This window comes from Copadichromis virginalis, linkage group LG7, assembly GCF_057382275.1.
Source record: "Copadichromis virginalis isolate Kocher_CV1m ecotype Utaka linkage group LG7, C_Virginalis_male_GT1.1, whole genome shotgun sequence".
Lineage (NCBI taxonomy): Eukaryota > Metazoa > Chordata > Actinopteri > Cichliformes > Cichlidae > Copadichromis > Copadichromis virginalis.
This window is the reverse complement of record NC_140624.1, coordinates 54,854,801-54,870,973: the sequence shown is the minus strand read 5'-3', so window position 1 is coordinate 54,870,973 and position 16,173 is coordinate 54,854,801. Positions and strand designations below refer to the sequence as shown.

Below are 16,173 nucleotides of genomic sequence, written 5' to 3'. Positions count from 1 at the left end.
AAATACAGCTTATTCTTAAGCATCACCTGCATGACATTCCATCTAATTGCTTGTAATTGTTATTTTTTTAACATATTATTTTTGTATCCCCACTTATTACTTGATACCCCATTTCTACAATACACATAATGTCTGCGAGGTCTAACCCCAAGCAAAGAAACCAGAATGAGAAGAAGCACTTTCTAGATCATCTCTCCTTTTAATGTTTGCTCTACTGGAGCCTATAACTCTGTTAAAAACAATTACAGGATCATTTATGATGTGGCTGTGTCACAAATCAGCAAAAACTACTCAATTTTAAGACCAGAATGAGATTAGCAAAGAGCTGCAAGATAAAAAGGTCCACCGCTGACCTGCTTAAAGGTTTTGCCTAGATGGCTGCATAAATGTAATACAATCCAAACTGGACAACAGAGGTAATTCTTTCCTGTGCACAGCATGTGAAAACTCTTACAAAGATCAATGCATTTGCATGTAAAGATAATCCTTATGGTTATAAATAGCTGCCTGCTCCAACATCCTGTCTGCCGGTAAGTATTTAATTAAATATGATATCCAGCTAAATATGAACCTTTGAGATCCTTTGCACAGAGGAAATACTGATACAAACTCTCTTGACAACAACAACAACAAAAAAAACAAACCTATGCATGTTCGTCTTTTTCTTCATGCAAAATACACTTAACGCAAGTCAAATGTACATTTTAAAAATTGGAATTTCTTTTATGTATATTGGATTGGCTTAAGTACCATTTTTCTGTAGAACAGCATGTGACACACAAGAACAGACATCAACAGCAGGAGACACACGGCGCTCTGGCCCAACGTATTGGACTTTTTATGCCAACTATCTATTGTACTCAAAGATAAATCTCACATGACAGTCTGAATACATATGGCTACCTTTTTCTCTACACTAGCTTATCTGGTTTACAATGAGGTACAGGCAGATGCTTAGAGTTAGCATGTTGACTGAACAAGGAGTTCAAGTGCTATGGGACCAACATTGGCTTGTGCTCAACTCATGAAAAGCAGGAGGGCTATCTGCTCATATACTAGGCAGCTGTGAATTAGTGAATTATTATTCTTTAATGCAGTGATAACAATCACAGTAACTGAGAACATCTATGGCATTTTTTTTTTTAAAACAACTTAGTGAAAAATGGTACTTCCACAGTAAATACAGATACATGGCTAAGGCAAGGTAAGTATCCACTATAGTCACTTCTTTGTTTGTATTTAGCCATGTGAGAGGGAGGGGAAAAGGGGAGGGTGATACAGTCTGCCAAGTCTCAATAACCAGGTCAGACACATTCAGGTCAGAGCCATGTATCCATGTAGACAACTGCCGCATTTTCCTTCTGCAAAGCATGGAAGTGGATAACATTCCCCTTTGTCTTTTTAAAAGTCAAAAAGTCTGATCATTAAATGCCATTAAAAACAAAAAAACCCCCAAAAAACCAAAAAAACCCCCCCAAAAAACAGAAACCCAGTAAACTATGAAACTGAGGATAGACTAAAATGAAACATACATGCTTCCCCTACTCTCATTAGCTCAGCTTAACCTTGTGCAAAGCACTGTTATCAGTTTATCTTGTACAGAAGAAAAAGAAAATAGCTCATTTCCCCCTTGAAAAAAAACAAACAACTATGAGATCATGTATAAAGGTGAGATTGCAAAATACAGAATATCAAAGTTACTAGAACAGACTAGCTGTAGACTTCCTTTTCAAACATTTCTACCTACAATATAAAAACCACAAAAGACCAAGCTGTTGAAACACACTGTCAAGCAGAAGCCTGGCGTTTTGCATCTAGTTGATTTATCTTGCAAATCCAGTACTGTACAGGATCCTGCAGACAAATTTGATGGTCTAAAAGTGGCCTCAAAGAAAACAGCACAACTAAGCAGATGCTCTACAAGATACCGGATCACATGCTGAAGGACAAATGCAACTGTAGTTCACCATTTACAGCTGTTCTTTCTATAAGAAACTCAAATTTAAGTGAATTTTGCCAAACAAGTTGAATCCACAGAAGAATGGTACTTCTACTTTGTTCACATCATATTTCAAATAAACACATTTGTAAGTGAAAAGATAATGCCAAAGAAGCTGTACATCAAAATATAGATTATAAAAAAATTATATAATGTTAAAAGTTGTCAATCAATGCCTATATAATTTCTTCAAAATATGTTATACTCCTTAAGGTGTTATCATACACAGTGAAAGAACTCAGTAGATGTGCCTTTAAAAGCAGTAAGCAGCCGTTTCTAATTCGTTACTGAACAATAGTTTCAGTCCTCAGCAAACTTTGACATACCATGCATTTATCACAGTGCTGAAAGGCTGCTTAAACAGTAGCTCCATCATCATTATGCAGCTCTACATCAATAGCCTTCTGTCCCTTGTAAATGCTCGCTTCGAGGCTGCAGCTAAGGACTCCAACAATGCTAGTGCTAGCGGCGCTAACGGCTACAGACAGGAAGATACTGCCAGCACCGGAAACGTTCTCGTCATCTCCGAGCATGAAGTAAGGAGAGCCTTCAAGAGAGTGAACACCAGGAAAGCAGCAGGACCAGACGGCATCCCAGGTCGTATCCTCAGAGACTGCGCATACCAGCTAGCTCCTGTGTTCACTGAGATATTCAACATCTCTTTATCTCAGTCGGTGATCCCCACATGCTTCAAAGAGTCCATCATTGTTCCTGTCCTGAAGAAACCCCACCCTGCTTCTCTCAATGACTATCGCCCTGTAGCCCTCACCTCAGTAGTGATGAAGTGCTTTGAACGCCTGGTCAGAGACTTCATCATTTCTTCACTACCAGACACACTGGACCCACTACAGTTCGCTTACCGTCCAAATCGTTCCACAGACGATGCCATCTCTCATCTCCTCCACACATCACTCACTCACTTGGACACTAGAAGGGGGAATTATGTTAAAATGCTCTTCATAGACTACAGCTCTGCATTTAACACCATAATTCCCTCCACACTCACCACCAAGCTGGAGCATCTGGGACTCAGCTCATCTATGTGTCAGTGGATCTCCAACTTCCTAACTGGCAGACCACAGGCAGTAAGGATGGGCGGACATGTCTCAGCCTCCACCACTCTCGGCACTGGAGCCCCCCAGGGGTGTGTTCTGAGCCCCCTGCTGTACTCTTTGTACACATATGACTGTGTGGCCACTACCAGCTCCACCACCATCATCAAGTTTGCTGACGACACCGTCGTGGCGGGCCTGATCTCTGATAACAACGAGACGGCCTACCTGAAGGAGATTAGGAATCTGGAGAACTGGTGCCAGAGGAACAACCTCCTTCTAAACGTCAGTAAGACAAAGGAGCTGATAGTGGACTTCAGCACTAAGCAGGAGAGGAACTACCAGACCCCTGTCATCAACGAGTGCCCAGTGGAGAGAGTGGACAGCTTCAAATACCTCGGAGTTCACATCACACAGGACCTGTCATGGTCCTGTCACATCAACATCATGGTGAAAAAGGCCCGTCAGCGTCTCTAGCACCTCAGACGCTTGAGAGACTTCCAACTGCCCTCCAAGGTGCTCAGGAACTTTTACTCCTGCACCATAGAGAGCATCCTGACGGGAAACATCTTAACCTGGTTCGGGAACAGCACCATGCTGGATAGACGAGCTCTACAGAGGGTTGTGCGGTCAGCTGAGCGCACCATCCGCTCCGAGCTCCCTGACCTGCACTCAATCTACAGCAGGCGGTGCTGGACCAAGGCCAGGAAGATCGTGAAGGACCTCAGCCATCCCAACAACAGACTGTTCTCTCTGTTGAGGTCAGGAAAGCGATTCCGCTCCCTGAAAACCAACACAGAGAGACTGAGGAGGAGCTTCTTCCCGCAGGCGATACGGTCTCTCAATCACACCACCACACAGTACTGACCCACACATACAGTTCTTACACACACACTGGACATTCTGGACATTGTTTTCACTTCATCACTTAAATCACTTTAAGCATATTTGCACTGCACAAGACATAATGTGGATTGCACAACACTGGTCACTATATTCTTCATTTCCAGTTAATACTTGTACAGCTGCTATTATTGTGTATATATTTATTTATATTTCTTCATACATTCTTATATAGTTCTATACTGTGTATTGTGTATTTTGTTGTACAGTTATATAAATTAAAGTTGAAAATAAAATATTTTATCTTATTCTTTCCCAGTTAAATTTACCCTTCATTCTAATTTGTGTTGTACAGTTATTTCATTTTTAACCTTAATTTATATTTTATTCCTTCCTAGTTAAATTTACCCTTTTTAATTTGTCATATTTATTTCCTATCTTATTCATAGCCTTTTCCTTTTTTTTTTCTTCCCCTCTTTAGGTCACGAGCAGTTGTCTAAGCATTTCACTGCATATCGTACTGTGTATGACTGTGTACGTGACAAATAAAATTTGAATTTGATTTGATGTACTTATCATGGATAGAAAATGACCACGGAAATTAGACACTTGTTTGCTGACCTCGGTTTAGGTTACAGGTATCAAATGCACATTCAAGAAAAGCCCTGCATGCAAACAGAGTGGGAAAAACCAAGCACTCAAACAAGTAAATGTTGCACTTCGGACAAAGCCCTGAACGTCAAACCTGTTCTCATACAGAAACCAGCTACGAAGTGTCACCTGTCATCACTATTCAGGTCGCAAGACTTGTACATTCATAGTGTCCTTGAGACAAACTGAATAATCGTTTATGGAGCACCTAAAAAAAAAAAAAAAATTACAAATTCAATTTATTGTATTTAAAACATAGAAGAAGCTCTACTGTTGGTCAAAGTCAGACCTTCGTCAAGCCTGTGAAACTGGATGAATTTCATGGAAAAAAAAAAAAAAAAAGACAGTTGTTTGTTAACAATCACTGTAAAGGCATCTTTACAATGTTTGCTGGTGGGATTTACTCTCAGCACAGAGTAAGTGAAACCTGTACCCATGACATCACAGTGGGACCATTTCAAAGTCAATTTGCCACCAAATTAACAGAACATTAGGTACATGATGATAATTCCAGCTATTATTTATTTATTTATTTATTTAAACACTTGCCATACACTTGACTATAAAAAACAAAACAAAACAGATGTTTTGCTGCAAGGTAATATATAAGCATCTTAGCTTAAATGTGTCTGTTTAATAACCTAAGATTGGTATATTTTCTGACCTGTTTGAGTTGGGAATGCTAAATGCACACAGAGCTAGTCTGGCAGGTGTATCACGTCTCCTATCCTACAGAGATTTCTGACATTGTCAGAACTTTGCCTATAACAATGGACAGGGATGCCACCACGCTGACATAAAGCAGGTGAAAACACTACAAACTACTATATAACATGCAATGACTTTCACGATAAATAAAAGACTGAAAAAAGTAAATAAATGGTCCGACAGTGAACTGTTCCTTTTGTGATTTAACCATCAGAATAACTGTGAAACAATCTTGCAATAACTTTTTAGCCAATAGCAGTAGATACGAGAAGCTTCTTAGATTTATAGGCATTGGAATTCAAAACTGTTACGTCCTTATGAGGCAGTAAGGTACCCTTTAACACGTTGAGGCAATCATCTATTTAGCATCACAATGTGTGCACACCAGACGACTTCTTATATAAGTACCACTGCTGTGTTTATTATTTGTCTAACACTTTTTAAAGGTTTATTGGAAACAGCCAGGCTTGTTAAAAGGGGCATCATGGTGCATGTTAAGTAACCAAATTCAGGTTAACAAAACCTCTTATTTTCAGTCATTATGTTGAACCATGCTTGGTAGGGGTTGCCTTGGCAGCAGTGGAAGTGATGTTCATCATATTCATTTTGGGGGGGGGGGGGGGTAAGCAGCTTCCTCAGCAAATGTTTTTGTAACATTTTATTAATTTAGTAAAAGGACATATTGAAGAGGTTCTTCCTGCCTTGGGACTCATATGAGAGACAGCAACACACAACTCAATTTTAGATCAGATGATAAAATAATATTTAAAAAACCATTTGCACAATGTTTTGTCACAATAATCTTAAAGTCTTAATAAAAGAACGATGCAACTGTTTTCATGTTAAGGTAATAACACACTGTAAGATTCATTGAAAATACTCTTCTTTAACTAGGGAAAACCTGTATGACTAACAATAAAAACAAATGTAACATGATCTTGCTTCTCAGGTCAGAACACAACACTGTTGTATATGCATGGCTGGAAAAGTATTAGCCTTGCCAGCTGATCTGAGAAACTGAGCCAGCTAGAAAGATCGGATCATCCCGCCGCTATCTTCATTGAGCACAACAGAGCTATAGAGCAGGAAAGAGGGAGGAAAAGGAGGGGGATTTTGACTTATTCATAGCATCTCCCAATCAGCTGCAAACACATTGGACTGCACTGACACTCATTAGTTTCTGCTCCACTTCCCCTTTGGGTGCCTTTATCCTCATTACATCTATAAGAGATACTGAAGCCTGCTAAACAAAAAAGTTCCCACTGTCACACATTTCAATAAAGCAAAGGAAGCATCAGTTTCAAATTGGGGGTGTTGGCTGGGGTGGGGGGTGGGGGATCGAGGGGGCGTGTCTGGGCATTTTTCCATCCCCCTTTACTTTTCATTCAGAAAGCAACATTGCCATTGGTGCCACTGTGGGTTTAGGAAATCACCTGCAAATGAGGAAATACTTAAATGTATCAGTTCATATATTGAGATCTAAAACTTTATGCTGAAGTTCCTGAAGTCCTATTGAGCATACAATTAAGTTTGATTAATAAATATGAGATACATCACGAGAGTACATTTGGCAAACGATTAGCAATGGGTGGCTTTGACTTTCTCACACTAATCTCTTCCTGCTCTAACCTACATTTTTCAATTCAAATAAAATACTGCAAATAATAGTGGACCCTCAAACTGTTCCTCAGAAAAATCATTTATATATTTATGTTCTGTAAAGCTTTGTCAAGATATTACAGGAAACACTATAACAGTATCCAGTAGTACAATAAAAAGTTTACTGTCTCACAAACTGTCTCACTTCCCCATTAGACTTACAGAGGGCAGTTCCATGGGAAGTCAATCACACAGCCAGAGCCCATTTACAGAGACACTTTTTTGTTTTGTTTACTGTGGAAATAATATCATTAGATCTGACTGCTGGTCTAATTTGTTATCAGCCTAAGGAGAACTAACCCAAAATCAAATTTAGCAGGTCCTCAGTCTGCTGTCAAATATGACACTGTGACCGAACACAAGGATTTGAGGATGCACTGCTGGTTAATTAGTGTGTGCTTAACTGGCAAAAAGAACAACTAAAATTGTAGCTGGACATATGACATTGTAGGCAGACTATAGTATATTAGGGTCAGTGATCAAAGTCAGCCTCTGCTGTGTTCTTAAATAACAAAACAGTGAGGTGACTGGAACCCATACACTCAGTTTCTCTCGTTTCCAAACGTTGCCTGTGCAAACAAATAAAACTGAGTTTCACATTATTGATATCTCATCTGAGACCGAGCAGTTAGGTCATCATATCAGAATTTGTTAACTGTACATTATTAAAATACAGATGTGTGCAGTTAATATAGATATAAATGGATCAAAAACAATAATTCTGTAGTATTTGTAAGCAGGTGAGTCATTATTGTATTATCATTACCATTCCATTACATGATTAATAAACAAGACAAACTGTATTCTATTTACAATACTGACAGTGCACATTAGTTTATCTTTAATACCCAGCTGTGGCACAAAAAACATAAGTGATAATATATGCACTACTCTGAATATTAATTAGGGAAAAAGAAGCGATAACATTAAGTCATTTGAGCTGCATGAGCTGTATACCCAATGAGCTGCAGTGTATCCCGATTCAATGTTGAGAAAACTTTGGATTATATGTGGAAGCTATTTGGCAACATACAGTGAATAATTTGGAGAAGTCTAAATTGGTCACTTGGGAGAAGTCCCTAATTAAAGTTACAAAACCAACATGATTAGCTGAGAAAGAGGTGTGCAAAAGAAACACATTCTACCCCCAAGTAAGGATTACTGGAGAAAAACTCACGAGAACCTATAAGTGTATAATTTCTTTCTTTTTCCTGTCTTCATGCATTGCAGCATTACTCATTCATGAATATGAATGTGCCAAGCTGGAAAGAGCCTAATCGGGTTATCAAGCCACACAAAAACTCTCAGTGAGTTTATTTTGAAAGGGTACACAACATTTGACTTTCCTATCCACAAATAATTGTATATATTAACCATTTTTAATAGTGTCTAATACTTTTGTGTGCCTTGAAATCGACCAATCGTTAATCCTTATATCATACTTTTCTAGTGCATTAATATTTCAGTGTCTTGTGTGGAAGATATATTTAATGCATGACACTAGCCGTACAGCTTCCTCAACCAAACGCAAAGGATCTTATCATATGCAGACATTCTGAAAACAATGCGTTGCTCTGCCTACTGCACATCAGTTATACTGTACATTATAAAGGCAGCTTATTTGTAGCTATTATTACAACAGACCATGCATGGCAGGACTTACTTCTAAGAACCTCTTTCTTTCCTCTTTTCCATTTGATAAACAAACCCCTTTCAAAATGTTTCCATTACACAAGTTCCTCTACAAAGAATGTCACATTTTCACACCACTAAGAAGTCTGATGCCATTTCCCCCCCATATATTTTTAGGGCAACTTGGAGCATTTAATGGTTAGGTACCAATGGCTAAAGATGCATTTCACTAAACATACCTGTGCCGATTAACACAAAGACTGAATGAGGCAGAAATACGCTGTGCTAACTGGGTCAGAGAAGCAGAGAAATCACTGGGGGAGAAGCTGAATACACAGATGTATTTAAAGCCAACACACCAGCATGCCAAATGGTATGCAAATTTACACTTTTCACACATAACAAGTCAATACACAGACTCACTGAACTTGTTATGGACCATCCATCCACTCTATGAGAAGCCTACATTCTACTTTATAGGCTATTCATTAAATATTGATGTCTAGAGGCATTGCATTACTTCCCATTTTATTAAGCCAGCTTTTAACAACCCCTGGGCATCAGACCAAGGGGAGAGAAAAAAAAGAAATCCATAAATGTAGACTATATATGCTATGTTGCCACTGTCCCAAAATCCTTTCTTAGGATGTCAAAATAAGGTGCCCAAAGGGGAAAAAAAAAACTTTCTTTCTTAAACGCTTTGATGCATCTTCAACAGCAATCATAACAAATTAGCCAATTCTATATCACTCTAGAGTTAATTTTGAAGAGAAGCGCATGTGTTTTTTTTAATACAGCTAGACCTAGGTCAGTTGGACTGAAAAGCTGGCATAAATTATAAATATCAGCTTGGGACATCCCTAGTCTTAATATAGCCTGTTCCACATCAAATTAGCTGCTTCAGTTACTGTATGAAGAGCATGTCACAGATAACACTCCCTCCAATTAATCCCATGCAATCATCAGCACAGACATGCACATCCCCATAAAAATCATCCTCTACCATGTTTGAAAAAGAAACATCTGCAGCTATAGTCTCTTTCACTGTCATCCTCTAATTCTGCACAAGTATGATAACAGTTTAACCACAACTGGCTCACATACGGTAGCACGAATCCCATGATCTTGCATTGTTACATGACTGCACTTCTAACCTCAAACATGTGGTCCGTGCTTTCAATCAAATCAACCATTTTTGTCCCACTTTGGTACAAGCTTTCGCGTGCTTTTCTTGCATTTCTCGGCAGAATAAAAAACCACAACAAAACACTGGTCTTTTCAGGGATTCACAGTTATCCTGGAAAACTGCAAAGGCCCAAAGGCTGATGGTCATAAAACAAAAAATCTAAACCAAAACAAAACACATACATATGTGACCCACATGAAAAATAGAAAGCGGTTCGTCTCCCTGTCAGTCACGTCTAAAGCAAAATAAACACACAGATGACATTTAACACTCTGGCTGTAGGACTCCTATAGCTTTAACTTCAGCTTCCACATGGAAGTGAAAACACTTCTATAAGCCATAACAGTGAAGGTGCCTCTGGATAATGCAATAGCAAAACAAAACAGCGGTTGATACCAACAACAATTTCAACAAATTACTGGAATTAAGTTCATCACTACTATGTTGTGATCATCATGTTTTAACTGGCCTTATTGGGATTGCTGCAAAGTAAAGGCCCCGCTATGTTACAAAAACATAAAAGTTCTTAAAAGGATGGAACACAACTAGCCTCGCACCACTTACCATGAAAACATTTTTTTAATACACCAAGACAACCAGCTCGTGATGTGTACTAGGGCTGTTCGATATAACGATATATATCGAATGACGATATAAAAACGTCTATTGTTTCATTTTACGCTATCGTTTGTTTCGTGATGTCGCAAAATAAACTGTTTACGGCAATATTTTTTCATCGTTTTGATGGTCACTGTAGTGGCTATATTAATTTCTTAAAGTTCTCTCTTTCTCTTATATTTAATATAACCACACTACAGACGGACAAGCGCCTGTTTTCATGCGTTGTGGTTAGCAACAACGATGGTAAAACCATCGCGTGTCCGCTTGTTTATGTTCCACATAAACCTTTCACAATAAAGCTCAAGATCCTGTTGAGACTTTTCAAAATAAACTGAATCACGTGAAAGAGCAGATTATTTACGGATGAGAATTAAAAAAAAAGAGCCGCCAGGTGCTAAAAAATAAACCTTAGACTCAAACGTTAGAACAGGCTTTTCCCTGCAGCGCGCTGTGTAATAAATACAAAGAAAACGGCGGCCTTTACAACTTCTGTCTAAAAATGTATAGTTTCATGCATCAGTTAAAACACTCGACACCAGCTACATGACGCGCAGCTGGAAACACGTCCCGCAAAACGAGCTGCCCGAGATTCACAAAATTTACAGAAAATGTTACACTTTTGTGATTTATATCGTTATCTGGACGATAGAATTCTTATATCGGGATATGAGATTTTGGTCATATCGCACAGCCCTAATGTGTGCTATCAACTCTTCTGCACTGTTACCATTTCTGAAACATTAACTGAAATGAAAAAATAAATAAATAAATTACTTAATTTTTATAAGCAAAATGTTTCAAGCAAGAGAGTGTGAAGCAGAAAAATCAAAAAACTTTCTCTCTGACCTGACTTTACAATTATCATCTTATCATCCACGACTAGGAACTTTGTCTTCTTTCAACAACTTATTTTCTAAAGCCAGCAGGCTTACACTTTTTTCATTTGTATGCATTTTAGTGAGAGAAGAGCCATGTAACTACCCCACAGAGATCAATTAGAACTTTCTCAAGGATTTCTGAAGAAGACACAGAAACTACCTCCATCCTGCTCAAGTGACTACATGTTTAAACACCAGGAACACACACATACATAGACACACACACACACAAAGAAAAAAAAAACACATCTGTATAGCAACTTCTTGGGGTGCTATGAGTTTTAGTCTAGATCAATAACAGTTATGCTTTGGAGTGTATTAGCAATTTTGCAAGTGGTGTACACAGCCCATATTAGAGAAATTTTCACAGCTGGTTACAGTTAGTCACACAGAAGCCCATCAGCATAGCAACTTCAACTGCTGCTTAGCTGACACAGGTGGAAACAATTGACAACTGATGGGTCATTAGTCATTTGAATTTCATCATGTGATTGGTGGATCTGAAACCACCAATTTATACTAATTTATCCATCTGTCAGTGTCCTTGTCTTCGTTTTTAAATCAGCAAGCTTAAATTGCCAAAGTATCACAATTAAAGTCTAACATTTACTTTTTTCGTCATTTTAGGTTGTAAGCATTACCCGTTTTTTCCTTCAGCTTTTTCATCCAACCTAACAACAACTTCTACATAAATTGCATCAACTAGTTTAAAAATATATACATATTGATCTAATATTACAATCCCAAAACTTAACTGGTTTCTAACACTGTTTTCAACACATCTCTGCAATGATGCCACTGATTCCCACATTAGGGTTTCCACCACAAAACCTACAGGCTGCTAAGAGTGTGTGTAGTTTTACTCACAGGAGGACAGAAGTGCGAGGCGGAGAGAGACAAACACTCATTTCTAATTTCCGCATTCAAGGTAAGATGTCTCTATACCACAAGGCGAGCACTTCATATTTAACCTCTTTTACAAATTGTCGGGCCTGTTTATGAGCTGAACAGGTAAAACATTAAGTCAAATTTTAGACAAGTTCTTTACTAACTTTTCTATGTCTAAAAATGGTCAAGTGGACTTTTAATACACTGGAGAAATCCTTGTACATGCTGACAAAGTATTCCCTGCATTCTGTTATTTCACAAAACGCCTGAAGACATGGGACAAGTACAAGAGCACTGAATCAATCAATATAGTCTGCATGTAAATGAATGATGAGGAATGTGAAAACACTTCTCGGGTAACCACTACAAACACAGTTTAGATTAAGGAAAGTTATTTCCCCTCAACTCTACCAACAATACTCTACATTTCTAACATGATGACTCAGTCACCTGCCAGGAGCAATTTATTAGAGACACAACATAAATTCTACCACATTCACACAGGAAAGTCTGTCACAGCAAGGATCAGCTAATTTCCTAACGTGGTAAACACTTCTCACAGGGTGTCTCAGTCGTTGGTCAGCCACCAACTCGTCAACAACATCACATGCGCAGTTAGTCACCGAACATGTGCTCTTTGGACTAGCACACTACATGTTACCTACTAACAACAAAGGTAGAAATAAGGATACGAGTCAGATCAAGGCTAGACACACTGATGAGGAAACAAGCACTTGTATGGTCACAGAAGCAGAAGATTAAGGAGGGGGAAGAAGAAGAAAAAAAAAAAAAAGGTTTCCTACGTGGTATAAAGCGTCATCAGAAAAGACACCCGTTAAGATCCAGTGACAATGAAAAGCACCATGTTACGTACTTGTTTAACAGCCAACACCAGATGTAAACAAAAATAGATAAGCCTGTACACCCACTTTTCCATCAGTAGATATACCGCTGACTGTGAGTTTAGCAGGATCACTCATTGTTTAAGAAAAGCTTTTAACATGATATACCCATAAGATAAGAAACACAGTTTTACTGCTTTTGGCAGCGTCTTGTCTCCGACTGACACAACAAACTTTCAGGCAAGTGGAACAACACTTCTTTGACACCAGTGCGAGAAAAGAACAGTAAAGGAAAGAGCCTTTGTTACAGTGAACCTTATCTTCAGTTCTAGATAAGGTCTGTTGTAAATGATCACATGAGGAACTTGATAACCAAAATGCCATGACAGGCCTTCAATACCTCCATGAAACCAGTGTACTGTAAGAATACTATACACACTTCTGTTAGTGATATACAAAATACTCAATACACAGCTTCTCCCAATGAGTGGAACTGTATCTACAAGAATACAAAATTAGTGTACACAAACACCTTTGGGAAAACATCCAAAATTCTGGCAATTCTCTGCTTACACTATATATACTTTGAGTCAGTTTCATTACCAATACCTGAATAATCTTCTCCAAACAGCTGAATATCAGCTGGTAGATAAAGGGCCCATAGCATTGACAAGCAGGGGAAGATGGAGCCTAGTCTTTGTTTACATTTTATTACAGCTGGGAGAGCCTTTAAAGACCGATCTGATAAGGTTTCTGTTTGCTTGACTGACAGCTCTAAATACCTAATTCAACGGTTCAGTTTTAAATCACCCTGGAAGACATTCATGTGCCAGCCACTGACACCACCTGTGAGATTGAAAAATTCAATTGCAAAACACTGTGCCCGAAATGGACGTATAGTATTGAAAATGAACGTGTAATTGTACCGCAATTGTGTATGTATTCGCACAGTTATGGTTGCAGTAGCCTTTGACACCTCCACGCACGTGAATTTTGAGTTTAAATAATACTTTTCATTAAGTAAAAATCTGTTATCATGACATCCATAGTTAGTATCTCAACTTACTACTAAATATTATCTCTGACAACACTCCACCTGGTTCAGTAAGTTTGTAAAGTTATGTTGTGAAATCTAAGATAATCTACACAGATGCATAAATATCTCCGATTCACCTCTAAACTGTACTTTATAGTCAATTACGTTCCAGTGAGAAGTTGCGGATTTAATCGAGGGCATTTTACTAACGACACTCGATCCCGGTCTTATTGCTTGTCTACCTGAGCGTTGCCTTCATGGTGCCCTGAGACTCAACCTGATTGCATCTCCTGACACCATTTCCCAGAGCGGTGAATGACGAACACTAACAGCAAGTCGACAGGCTAGGACAGACCTGCTGAAATTCCTCAGAGTAGTCCTGAATTTATCCCGGATCTTGACGGGATTAAATTACAGTGGAGTTAAGTGAGGACACTAATCTGATTAATGAAGCGGCGAGAAAATGAAAACGCCAATATGTTGATAAGTATGGCGCGCTAATCCGTCCTATACGGTGTAGGCGCAACAAAAGATGCGAGTGTTGCTATTGCGGTGCAGTTATTAATGGCTGGTTTTATGAATAGTATCAACACTTATAGACTGACAGCTTGAAATGTACTACACCGCTTTCTAAAGCGAATAAATTAGTGCCAAGCGAGCTACATCGCAAAGGGGCAAAAGCATATGATGCGAAACCTTCCGAAAACACAGCTGCTCAAGTCTGTTAATACAGTCCAAAACCTGTTGTTTTAAACCAACAATGCTCTCACAGCCATTACTAAACTGCAAGCACTGAGACAATACATTATCGTATAGTTCCACATTTAAAATCAACCGCATTAATGCGAGACTTCAAGTGGGACAACCTGAGAATGGGACCTCAGCGATACAACGCTAGAGCTAGCGTTAGCATGCTGTGTGGGGCCCCGCAGAGAAGCAGTAACTTGCGCAAACAAAGACACTTACCTGAGTTACTGTCGGGTCAGCGTCTCATTTAATGATATCCAGCTTATGTGCAGGCTGATACTACCCAACAAACACCTTGAGAAGTGGGCATTAGCTGGTTTCACTGGTTTGCTTCACGGCAGTTCAATTGGGTCTGGCTAGTGTTAGCAGCTAGCTAATATTGCCTTACTTAGAGAGCAACTCGAAGCTGGCCCAGTGCGTACATTCTCCTCAGCGAGCCGCCCTCAAGTTTAACGTTGTCCCTCTCAGTTGTTTTGAGACATAAAAATATTGCCTTGTGGCACTGCCAGACTGACCGACGACGAAGACAAGAGCAAAAATGGTCCTTAACTGATGCAAATTAATGACACAACATTAAAAAAAATCCAAAATGTCCACTACATTCAGCAAGGAAATACAAAAGGCAAAACTGCGAACCACCTCCGGCACAGCGAAACCTTTTCCTCTAAAGTGTGCCGCACCCAGATGTTTTCGCTCATAATTTCCAGGTCTTTGCTCATTTACAATAGGCGCAGCTCTACAGACTGGAACGAAGCTACATTGAGGCTGTGGGGAACAGCACGAAGTGGCGAGTTTCTTCTCTGTGACCTCCGCGGGTACATGGAGAAAGCTGTCCACCAGTAGTCGCCTTTCCAGCCTCACCGAGCCCCGTGGACGACGCTTTCACTATCTCACCCAGACACTACTAGTGATTCCGCTTATCTTCCTCTGTGCATTGACTTATTGACACTGTTTTCCCTTTCAAATAGGCTACAGGATATTCACACAGACTGCAAACACGTATACAAACCAGACCGACAAGGTATTTTATTAACCCATTTACATATAACGTACAAAAAAAGGTGTTTGTACGGTTTGCAGCAGCCTTCGTCGTTCTTGTTATGTCGTGGCGCCCTCTGGCGTAAGTAGAAGTTTTTTGCATTTCACTGGAAATTTAAATTAAATAGAATAATATTGGCCTTTTTTCTAATTATTTTTAATGGAGATTTAAAGATATCCAAAGATATATCCATTAAAATAGCCAAGTGCCTTTCAAGCGTAGAATTTCCCCCATAATGTTTGAAACTTAAAAACAGGTGTGTTCAATGTAAAAGGCTTGAACAGTCTAACTTCTAGTGTCAACCCTCTAAACGACTTAATGAAATTGTCAGGCCACCAAGAGTAGGTAGCCGATAAATGTAATATTATGACGCAGCAGAAAGAAACAGTTGA

At 39.1% G+C, this 16,173-nt stretch overlaps 1 protein-coding gene across 2 annotated transcripts in view; it reads right to left on the bottom strand.

Annotated features, from left to right (window-relative positions):
- erbin (erbb2 interacting protein) overlaps positions 1-15,755 on the bottom strand; it is a 48,415-nt gene extending 32,660 nt beyond the window's left edge. For both annotated transcript variants that reach the window (XM_085464235.1, XM_085464236.1), the window contains exon 1: positions 14,962-15,755. The gene's annotated coding sequence lies outside the window, so the exon portion shown is untranslated. The remainder of the gene's footprint in view (positions 1-14,961) is intronic.
- Between the last annotated feature and the right edge of the window lie 418 nt (positions 15,756-16,173).